Below are 12,097 nucleotides of genomic sequence, written 5' to 3'. Positions count from 1 at the left end.
ATTTTTCTCAAGACTAAGTCACCTTGTTTGAAAAACCTCTCTTTAACCCTTAGGTTGTAGTAGAATGAAGCCTTTTTCTGATATTCTACTATCTTTGCGTGTGCTTTATCTCGTACTTCATCGATTAAATCCAGGGCTAACTTCTGCCCTTCCTCATTTTCTTTTTCATCAAAAGCCTGAATCCTTGGAGAAGAATGTGATATCTCCACGGGAACTACTGCTTCCGCCCCATATGCCAACATGAAAGGAGTTGCATCTGTCGTGACTCTACAGGTAGTCCTATAAGCCCATAATATGGGAAGTATCTTATCTACCCAATTATTTCTCGACTTTTCGATCCTCTTCTTTAGTCCATCCAGGATTATCCGATTTGCTACTTCCGCTTGCCCATTGGCTTGCGGGTGAGCCACAGAGGTGAATCGTAACTCAATTTCATTTTCTTCACAATACTTCTTGAATTCCTCATTGTTGAATTGCGTTCCATTGTCAGTGACGAGGATACGGGGAATTCCATATCGGCACATAATGTTTTCCCACAGGAATTGTGCAACCTGCTTAGTTGTGATTTTGGCCAAAGGTTTGGCTTCGATCCACTTGGTGAAATAATCAATGGCTACAATCAGAAACTTCCTTTGTGCTGTGGCCATAGGAAAAGGCCCTAGAATATCCATCCCCCACATAGCAAAGGGAATAGGTGAGTTGATAGAGGTCAGCATCTCGGGGGGTTGTCTGGCGACTGGTGCATGCTTCTGACAACGATCACACTTCTTTACATATTCTTTGGCATCAGCCATCATTTCTGGCCAATAAAAGCCTAAACGAGTTATCTTATGAGCCAAGGCCCTGCCCCCCAAGTGTTGCCCACAAATGCCTTCATGCACTTCCTCAAGAGCCAATCGTGCCTCATCGGGCCTGAGACACCTCAAGTAAGGAACCACGAAAGATCTTTTATATAGAATCCCATCTATCAAAGAGTACCTTAGTGCTCGAACAGTTAACTTCCGTGCCTCAATTGTATCGCTTGGCAACCAACCGGTCTGAATGTGAGCCTTGATGGGATCAATCCATGACGTCCCCAAGCCTACGGGAGCCACAAGTTTAACATCTATACTTCGTGTCTTCAAAACACGGAAGTACACACTTCCTGAACTTTCTTCAATCTCAGATGAAGCAAACTTTGATAGCGCATCTGCTTTAGCATTTTCTTCCCTTGGAATGTGTTCAACATGGCATTCATTAAATTGGGTCATCACAGCCCTTACTAGGCGAACATACTTTGCCATCGTATCATCCCTTGCTTCAAATTCTCCCTTTACCTGGGATATGATCAACTTCGAGTCTCCACGGACCTTTAAGTTTTTGACTCTAAGTGTCCCAGCTAGACAAAGGCCAGCAATCAGGGCTTCATACTCTGCCTCATTGTTTGTGGTTGGGAAGTCTAGCTTCATGGCATACTCAATTAAGAATCCATCAGGGCTTTGCAAAACAAACCCTGCTCCACTGGAATTTGTTTTTGATGCTCCATCAAAATAGAGAACCCAATATTCTTTCTCCTTGTCCCCATTGTCGACTCCCTTGTCTTGAGGTGTGGTATCTTCCTGCCCCCCGACTTCTTGGTTGGGTATGGTACATTCCACCACGAAGTCAGCTAGTGCCTGGGCTTTTATGGCCATACGTGGCTTATACTTGAGATCGAACTCTCCCAACTCTATTGCCCACTTAATTAGTCTCCCACTTGCCTTGGGACTGTGAATGATATTTCTCAGTGGCTGATTTGTTAGCACTTCGATTTGGTGAGCTTGAAAATAAGGACGCAGCTTTCTTGAAGCCATCACCAAGGCTAAAGCGAATTTCTCAATGGCTGAATAATTCAACTCAGCACCACGCAAAATTTTGCTGACATAGTATACTGGTTTCTGGACTTTCAGTTCCTCCTTAACCAACACCGCGCTCAAGACGCTTTCTGAAACAGCCAAGTACAAGAATAAAACTTCACCCAGAACTGGCTTGGCCAACAACGGGGCCTGGCCCATATACTTCTTTAACTCTTCAAATGCCTTCTGATTTTCCTCACTCCATACAAAGTCTTTAATGTTCTTTAATGACTTGAAGAATGACAAGCACTTGTCTCCTGACTTGGAGATGAATCGTCCTAGCGCAGCAACCCTTCCTGTGAGTTTCTGAACATCCTTGACAGTTTTTGGGGGTTCCATGTCCAGGATTGCCTTTATTTTATCGGGGTTAGCCTCAATTCCCCTCTTTGAGACCATCAATCCCAAGAATTTTCCAGATCCTACTCCGAAAGCACACTTCGTGGGATTCAACATCATCTTGTGGTACCTCAGGACCTCAAAAGCTTCCCTCAAATGGGTTATATGATCAGTCTTTACTAGACTCTTGACTAGCATGTCATCAACATAGACTTCCATAGTCTTCCCAATAAGATCCTTAAAAATTTTATTCACCAACCTTTGATAGGTGGCTCCTGCATTCTTGAGACCAAACGCCATAACAAGATAACAATAAACACCAAAGTCAGTGATAAATGATACCTTTGGAATGTCATCCTTATGCATTTTGATCTGGTTGTATCCGCTAAATCCATCCATGAAACTCAGCATCTCATGTCCAGCGGTGGCATCAATCAAAGTATCAATTCTAGGCAGCGGAAAACAGTCTTTGGGACATGCATCATTCAGATCGGTGAAGTCTATACACATCCTCCACTTTCCATTAGCCTTCTTCACCATTACAGGGTTTGCTAACCACTCCGGAAATTGAATCTCCTCAATGAAACCAGCCTCTAAGAGCTTTTCCACTTCCTGCTTTATAGCCTCTTGTCTTTCCGGGGCAAAATTTCTTTTCTTTTGTTTCACTGTCTTCCGGCTTGGATCCACGTTTAACTTGTGGGTAATTAACCCCGGGTCTATGCCTGGCATATCAGCTGCTGACCATGCAAACACATCACTATTTTCTTGCAAAAATTTCACTAACTTCCCTCTAAGGGGCTCCTCTAATGTAGCTCCAATGAAAGTCATCCTCTCAGGATTCTTGGGATCTAAAGGAACCGAAACCAATTCTTCTGCTGGCCTTCCTCTATTCTCATCATTTTCTCGAACATCCATATCTTCAATAGGAAGAACCTGCCCCCCGACTCCATCTGCCCTCAAAGAGGCCACATAACAGCTTCTAGCCATTTTTTGATCTCCCCTCTCTTCTCCAATCCCGTTTCGGGTGGGAAACTTCATGACTGAATGGTAGGAAGAGGGGACTGCCTTGAAGGCATGTATCCCTGTTCTCCCCATGATAGCATTATAAGTTGAACTAGCCTTTACCACCACAAAATCCAGCATCTGCGTTGCTTGCCTTGGCTCCGTACCTATGGTGGTTGGTAATTTAATTATCCCTTCCACAGGACATTCTACTCCAGCAAATCCATATATCGGCATGTCGGTTGGTGTCAACTGGGAGTCGTTATACCCCATCCTTAGAAAGGTGTCGTGGAGCAAGATATCCACAGAAGCACCATTATCCACAAGGACCCTCTTAACCGGGCTATTTCCTATTATCGGCGTTATGACCAGCGGGTCGTCATGGGGAAACTTCACACCCTCTAGGTCGGAATCATCAAAAGCCAATGTTACTTCTGTCCTGGCCCTCTTCGGGGCTTCTCCAACAATATGCATAACCTCTCTAGTATATGCCTTTCTGGAATTTTTGGACAATCCAGCAGCAGTTGGACCTCCAAAGATCGTGTTTATCACAGGCCCTCGAGGTCTCGGCCCTCCATAAATGGTGTTTATAACTGGTCCTCTAGGTTGGGGATTCCGCCCCTGATCATCTTGGTCCCTCCTACGATCTTCAAAGTTCTTCCTTCCATTATTGTTTCTGTCTCCTCCATCTCCAGTATACTTGTTCAGCCTTCCTTTTCGAATCAAAAACTCAATTTCATCTTTCAACTGCCTACACTCATCGGTGTCATGACCAACATCTTTGTGAAACCTGCAATACTTGCCCTTATCTAGCTTGGCGGGATCAGCCTTCAAGGGCTTAGGCCAGCGAATATCTCTGTCTTTCTCAATCTCCATCAAAATCTGACTTCTGGGGGCATTCAGCTTAGCGTATTCAGTGAACTTTTGCCCAGGTCCTCCCTTCTTGGGGGTTGAATCAGGGTTTTGTTCAGTTCTAGGATACTTATCCTTAGCGATGTACTCCAAATCAGTTTTTCGTTTCTTGCCTCCAGTGGGCTCATTACTTACTACGGTCTTCCTCATACTCTCTTCAACCTTGATATACTTCCATGCCCTCTCTTGGAGCTGCAACATGCTCTCAGGGGGTCGTTTGGCCAAAGACATCTTGAAAAACTCATCCCTAGTTCCTTGTTGCAGCGCTATCATGGCTACCTTATCATCAAGGTCTGGGACTTTTAAAGCCTCCTTTGTAAAACGATTTAGGTAATCTCTTAAGGATTCTTTAGCTCCCTGCACAAGACTCATAAGAGATGCTGAACTTTTCTCATGGACTCTTCCACTGATGAATTGCTTAATAAAAGCCTGACTTAATTCTCTGAATGATCCAATAGAATTTGGGGGTAGGCGACTGTACCATCTTTGAGCCATACCCGACAGGGTTTGAGGGAAGGCCCGACATTTTATAGCATCATTCACGGGTTGCAGCAGCAGTGCATTAGAGAATGTCCTAACATGATTAGCGGGGTCTCCCGTGCCATCATAGGCTTTGATAGTGGGCATCTTAAATTTTCTTGAGATATGGGCATTCATTATCTCTTCTGTGAAGGGTGGAGTTGGATCATCAGGATCCCCAAGGGGAAGGAGATTGCTTGGATCAGTTCTTGGGACAGCAGCCCTTCTTCTTACCGGACCATCCAGGTCTATGATAGGAGGAGGATTTCTCCCCCTAGGAGGTATGTGGGGTCTGGTGGCTTGGTAAGCCTCCAAATCACGCCTCAGCCTTTGGATTTCAGCCTCATGAGCCCTGATCTTTTCCTGCACTTCTTGGGGATTCGCCCCTGGGGTGCTTTGGGGGCGTTGCCTTCCATCGGCCATTGGCTCTTTTCCAGGACGCCTCCTTCTCGGGGCCACTTCATCATCCGAAGATTCGGAGTCTCTCTCAGTGTATGGACCAGAAAATTCCCGATCCTCAGGGATAGGATCCAAACCTCGTATATAGGGGGGCGACCGCCCTCGTGCTTCGCTTCGCCCAGCATATCCACTTCCTCCAACCTCAGGGTGAAGGGGCATCCCATAAGGGGGGTTAGTAGTAACAATAGTTGAGTATTCATACCCGACGGGTCGAGAATTCACAGGTATATGTATTTGTTGAACTTGAGGATTCGTACCTTGAACAGTCGGGGGAGTTGTCCCTTGTGGCTGAGGATGAGTTGCCCCTGTCTGGGCTTCCCCCTGAGTAGATGCATAAGTTGAATGGGGAGGAACCTCCACGGTTGATGAAATCACCTGGGTTGTCCCTGATGGTGTTCCCTCCTCTAGAGTGCTGGTTGTTCTCCGTGTTCTCGCCATGGTTGTTGTTACGTATTTCCCACAGACGGCGCCAAATGTTATGGATTAAAACTACTATATATAATTGCTGTATTTGATACTAAGGAACGTGAGCTTCGAGGCTCGATTTGACTGCTCTTGTGTTTCGTGACTCAATCTGCCTTAACAAGATGCCTACGTACCTTGCTGATTGCCAAGGATCAAGTCAAAAAACGTAGTTCTGATTTGTGGGGTGAGGCCCCTTATATAGATGCGGGAGTCCTTGAATTGGACTTGGTATAGGAGGCTTGGTGGATAAGCCTCTGAATTAGGATAGACTTAGGAGTCCTAGGAAGTAGGAAGTTGATTCCTTATCCTTTCAGGTCCCCTTGAGGCTAATCTCTAAGGATTTATATCCTCATCGGGACTCTTTTCAACATCTGATTTCTCCCTTATTAATTAATTACGAAATTAATTAATAATCAGGGCTTTTTGGGCCTTTTTTATTCCACCAGGCCTAATCTGGTCCGTCAGACTTAACCTTTCTGGTCTGAATATTATACATCTTATTATTATTGGGCCTAGCAGCCCATTAATTATAAAATCAGGACTTATTTATCCCTATCAACTGTGATGAGCTTGGTCACTTTGCCACACAATGTAAAAAGCTAAAGAAGGTGAAAAAAGATAAGGCATACTTGGAACTTGAGGCTAAGTATGGAGTACTTCTGAAGAAGCAACAAGGAAAAACTTATATTGCTGAGGGAAAAAGTTGAGATGACACAGATGATAAAGATGGCAGTGAAGAATATGGAAATTATGCTCTCATGGCCTTGGAGGAAAGAGAATCATTTGCATCAAAATCTGAGGTACCTATCTTACCCACCATTAATTTGAATGTTTCACAATATAAGGAAACTGTTGAAAAGATAAGAGTACAAATGTTTCACATTTACACAAGCGTGGTGACTGCCACTGAGGAGATGAACAGACTATCAAAAGTGAGTGAGAAGCTTGAAATTAAGAAACAAGAACTAGAGATGCAGTTTGTAAGCCTAGAGTCAGCCTATCAAGAAAAATGAATATCTTAAAAACAAGCTGAAATGTGCAGAGAAAGTATAAGCTGTATTGAGAGATAAAATTGGGGAAAATGAACTTAAACTTAAGTATTTTAAAAATGCCTCTCAAGTGGCCGATAAATACCATGGGAAGAACAAACCTTATGCTAACATAGTGTTAGGGCGAAAACACGTACTAATATTCACGCAAGTATACGCGTTCGCAAGTAGTATAAGATATAAATCAGATTCGTTCCCACAGAGACTGGTTTAGGTTAAGTTCAATTTATGCACCTATGCAACAATGTATGGTTATCGCTCAATGCTAAGACAAATAACAAATTGGGTTTTTATTAAACTAAGAGATTATACTAAATAACATTAACTAAGAGAATTGAGGTTGAATTACTATATATGACAAACATGAGATCCTAACTTCATTAAATACTTCATTCAATAGCCTTATTATTTTTAACCTTAGCATGTGATGGTGATGACACTAATCAGATAACACGAAACTGATAAACGCCAACTTTCGTTGCACGAGTACCATTCTACCAGACATCCACAAAAGAGATAGAAGCTGAATAGGCACCAATTATATTGAGACCCTATATGTCTATAGAATTTGACAACATAACGGTTTAAGAACAAGTTATCTATCATGATTACATAGGGCAAGTAAAACGGTTAGAGTTACCTACGAATCATGCATACACATACATGAACCTATGCTAGCATGGCAAGTTCTAAACCTCTATATTCACTGCCGCTTCAATAAGGATTAACACGCTATCTTATATGTTAGCTACGCACATAAGACGAATAAGCACAACCAATACTAGGATATCAATCAATCACCACACACCAAGATATCGAAATAATTAACTATTGAAATCCATAAGTAAATCCACTAGAATCCCATGATAACGATTAGCCCATAATCGAACTCATCGTCACCATGGGTTCCAATGAAAGCATGGTATAAATAAGGTCTTAATAAACTAAATAATAATCAAAGTACGAATAAACGAGATCTAGGTTCAACAAGAAAGAAAACGAGCATCCAAAGTTATAACTAATTCAAAGAATCACAAGTTGAAAACAAGATCTTCTTTTTCGGAGTTGTTCTGTGCTTCTGGGTCTTCTCCTTGGTATCCCAATCTTCCCGGATGATGAAAACCCTTTTTTTTAAGTATATATACGCCCCTAGTGGACCTGGACCCTTAAAATCGTTAAATTCCACTCAAAAAAGGCTTTTTCAGCGAAATCAGCGACCAGTCGCGCCCTGAGCGGCCGCTCAGCTCCCCTGAGCGGGCGCTCAGCTCTCTGAGCGGGCGCTCAGCTCTCTGAGCGGGCGCTTAGCTCTCTGAGCGGGCGCTCAGCTACTGACTGGGAAAAATATTCTGATGAATCTTGTTTTGACCATAACTTGAGTTCTATTCGTCAGAATTAGGCGATTCAACTGCCCACGCGAAGCTATTGAGATTCTCTACAACTTGACAATGGCCTTGGCTTTCAATTCTGATCACTTTTAATCATATTTCCTTTAAAAGCTCTTTTCTTCATTTAACTGATACCTGAAATGCATTAACACAAAAACACATCAAAATACCAACAACTTGAGTCCAAAACACCAATTTAAGCTTGTAATAAAGCATTCCAAGTGGATATAAAATCCACTTATCACACCCCCAAACTTGAATCGATGCTTGTCCTCAAGCATAAACAGACTCAAAACTACAAAACAAACCTAATGCATGAATGCAACTATGTGAATGCAACTAAATGATAATGCAATTGATCCCCTCAGAATAACCATAACCAAATGAATAAACCAATGCATATAAGAATGCAATAACTTGAAACAGAGTTCGAATAAATCCCACAAACCAACTCACAAACCAGAAACGTGCGTGTGTGGATGCTTAACAGATATGCTCTCGATACTAGATCAATAACCATAACTTATCTATCATCGAAACAATCAAAAGTTTATAAACAGAATAGACAATAAACGCATTATGACTCACAACACCTCCTTTCTACTAGAGTTATACAAGGAGTCACACTATTATTGAACACATAGCAAAGATGCTTATTTGATCGTGCAATGAATGAGGTCCCAAAAGACTTATACAATAATACCAATGTAGCGAGCGTTAGGTTAGTGGATCCCAGACTATAAAAGCCTTAGGTCACTAGGCACAAAGTCCCCTAGAACTTAATAACTCGAGTATTAAAGAGCTCACTCTTGATCAATTATGCATAAACACATACTTTTTTTCTTTCTTTTTTTTCTTTTTTTTCTTTTTTCAACAATTTCTGAATGAGTGCGTTTCGTTCCATCTCATTCAACCCTAGACTACTCATAAAAATATGAGCCGGCTACTAGCCATTTGACGCCTAGCCTTACAACAACTAGCAATGAAATCCAAGTTTTTCTCCAAATAAAAAAATCAGTGTTTTTATGTCATTACGAGAATATCACAAATTCTAAATATAACCAAGTGATTAAATCTCAACAACAAACAAGTATGATCATGATCTAGATCAAAAGCAACCCTATAAGACTTTGTGAAAATATTTGTTTCTGGCATGCAAATCAATTCATTAAGACTTAAACATCCCTCTATTCGTCATCACCACACTCAAATCAACATCAACTTATCAAATATCATAGTTCATCTTAAGGGATCATGCTAAATATGCATGCAAATGCAACTATATGAAATCACATAAAAACAAACAAATATGTCCTAAATGAACAATCATGCAAAAATATGAATGAACTACAACTAAACATGCAACATGAATCTATATGAATCTATATGGACACACACTACTAATCCTTACATTATCACCCCCAAACTTAAAATTTTCAATGTCCTCATCGAAGGTAATAATAAGGATTTCAGGTATACCTAATTAGCGGGAGAGTCACCCTCGTCGGGTGGAGGATCAGGTGGCCAATCAACCTCGCCACCAGTGTCTCGAACAACAGTACCGAAAGCGTGTGTCAAATCTTCAGCAAAATGATGGTGAATGTCGTGCATGGCCTCCATACGCCTAGTCACTTGCATGTACTGCTCATCACCAACACCAGTCCTATCAACTACCTACTGCTCATGAGAAGAACCCTCTGTAGGCACTACAGGATCCGTTTAGCTACCCTCTTCATCATCAAAGATATATCCCAACCCCTTGTCAGGGGGTGCACCTAAGAATGCATAACTCAAGTGATTTGGCTGTCGGTTGAGCTCAAGTATGGGAGCTTCTTGAGTAAATGGTTCAAAACGCTCCTGAGAAATTTTCAGCTCTGCTAACCCAAGAGAATTGAATGGCATATCCAACTTCTTCTCCCACGGAGGTGCATTCAAAACCTGCAGTTGCTCTACTCATCCTTCATCTTCAAAAACTGAGTCGACCCGCTCTATTTTAAAGCACTCTTCTTTTTTTGTGGGTAACTTTATTGCCTTGAACACATTAAAAGTGACCTTTTGATCGTAAACCTTCATCGAAAGCTCTCCTTTTTGCACATCAATCATAGTTCGGCCTGTAGCCAAGAATGGTCTTCCCAAGATAATGGGAATCTTCTTATCTTCCTCGAAATCAAGAATTACAAAGTCAGCAGGGAAGAAGAGTTTATCCACCTTGACCAAGACATCCTCCACTATACCTCGTGGATAAGCGATGGAACGGTCAGCTAGTTGCAATGACATGTATGTTGGTTTCGGCTTAGGCAGACCAAGCTTCTTGAAGATAGATAAGGGCATCAGATTGATGCTAGCTCCTAAATCACATAAACACTTGTCGAACGACAAGTTTCCGATGGTGCAAGGAATAGTGAAGCTTCCAGGATCTTTAAGCTTCGGAGGCAACTTTTGTTGCAGCACAGCACTGCATTCCTCCGTGAGAGCAACGGTCTCTAAGTCATCGAGATTCACTTTCCGAGAGAGAATACCTTTCATAAACCTCGCATAGCTAGGCATCTGTTCAAGAGCTTCAGCGAAAGGTATGTTGATATGAATTTTCTTGAACACCTCCAGAAACTTTTTAAACTGCTTATCCGGCTTTTTCTTCTGCAGCCTTTTAGGAAAAGGAGGTGGAGAATAGATCTTTTTCTCCCCTGTATTACCCTCAGGAGGAGTGTGTTCTACAGTAGTCTTCCTTGGTTCCACCTCTACTTCCTTCTGCACATCTTCTTCAGCCAAAACTTCAGATGCTGGAACTTGAGACTTTTCAGGCTCTTCGTCTTGTTGAACTTGGGGGCTTGCGACCTTTCCAGACCTTAAGGTGATGGCGTTCACCTGTTCTTCAACTTCCCTCTTGCCTGGATTTGTTTCTATATCACTAGGAACCGTTCCTGGTGGTCGATTCAATAAGGCATTAGCAATTTTCCCTATTTGGTTCTCCAGATTCTGGATAGAAATAGCCTGGCTTTGGCATATAAGAGCCTGGTTTTTGCACATAAGCCTCAACTCCTCCAATTTAGATTTTTTATTCGAAGATAGACCCGAATCATGAGTTTGTTGTTGAAGTTGGAGTTGTTGTGTTGGTGTAAATTGTTGCTGAAAACCAGGAGGGTTAAATAGCTTATTTGTAAACTGCTGGAACGGCTGTTGCATCGCATTCTGATTGTTGCTCCAGCTGAAGTTAGGATGATTCCAGCTGTCAGGATAATAAGTGGCAGGAACTGGCTGCTGCGATCTCTGAAAGTTGCTCACAAACTGAGTTGAGTCACTAGATATAGCGCATTGCTCTGTCGCATGCGGACCTGCACACAGCTCACAAACACTGGTTATCTGCTTAACACCATAGTTAGCCAGAGAATCGATCTTCATAGACAACGCCTTTAGTTGAGCAGTGATAGCCGTAGCTGTATCCACCTCAAGAACTCCTGCTACCTTGCCCTGTGGACATCTCTGGGTTGGATACTGATATTCATTAGCAGCCATCAGTTCAATTAGATCATAAGCTTCCTCATAGCTCTTTGCATATAATGCTCCGCCTGATGCTGCATCAAGCATGGGTCTGGACTGTGCTCCCAACCCATTGTAAAAACAAGTGATGATCATCCAATCAGGAATTCCATGATGAGGACACTTCCTAAGCATCTCCTTGTAGCACTCCCAAGCTTCACATAGTGATTCTCCCATTTGCTGCATAAATTGAGTAATAGCGTTCCTCATTGCAGCTGTCTTCGCCATAGGGAAGAATTTAGTAAGAAAATTCTGAGCAAGATCTTCCCAAGTAGTAATCGAACCAGCTGGTAGAGAGTGTAACCAGCTCTTAGCCTTGTCCCTCAAAGAGAATGGGAATAGTCTCAGCTTCACAGCATCTTCAGAAATACCGTTAAACTTGAAGGTGTCGCATATCTCAATGAAATCCCTAATGTGTGTATTGGGATCTTCCGTTGGAGAACCCCCAAACTGGACTGAAGTCTGTACCCATTGAATTATGCCAGGCTTGATCTCAAAGGTATTAGCTGTGATAGCTGGTCGGACAATGCTAGATTGAATGTCATTGATCTTGGGTTGA

General features: G+C 42.3%; 1 non-coding gene across 1 annotated transcript; it reads left to right on the top strand.

The window, feature by feature from the left end:
- The first annotated feature begins 11,644 nt into the window (after positions 1-11,644).
- LOC141710367 (small nucleolar RNA R71) lies at positions 11,645-11,751 on the top strand. Its single transcript, XR_012570892.1, has one exon. It is a non-coding gene; the product is annotated as a small nucleolar RNA R71 (small nucleolar RNA).
- Positions 11,752-12,097: the final 346 nt, after the last annotated feature.

The sequence above is a fragment of the Apium graveolens genome, chromosome 2, assembly GCF_009905375.1.
Source record: "Apium graveolens cultivar Ventura chromosome 2, ASM990537v1, whole genome shotgun sequence".
In the NCBI taxonomy this organism is placed as follows: Eukaryota; Viridiplantae; Streptophyta; class Magnoliopsida; order Apiales; family Apiaceae; genus Apium; species Apium graveolens.
This window is presented reverse-complemented; position numbering and strand designations above follow the sequence as displayed.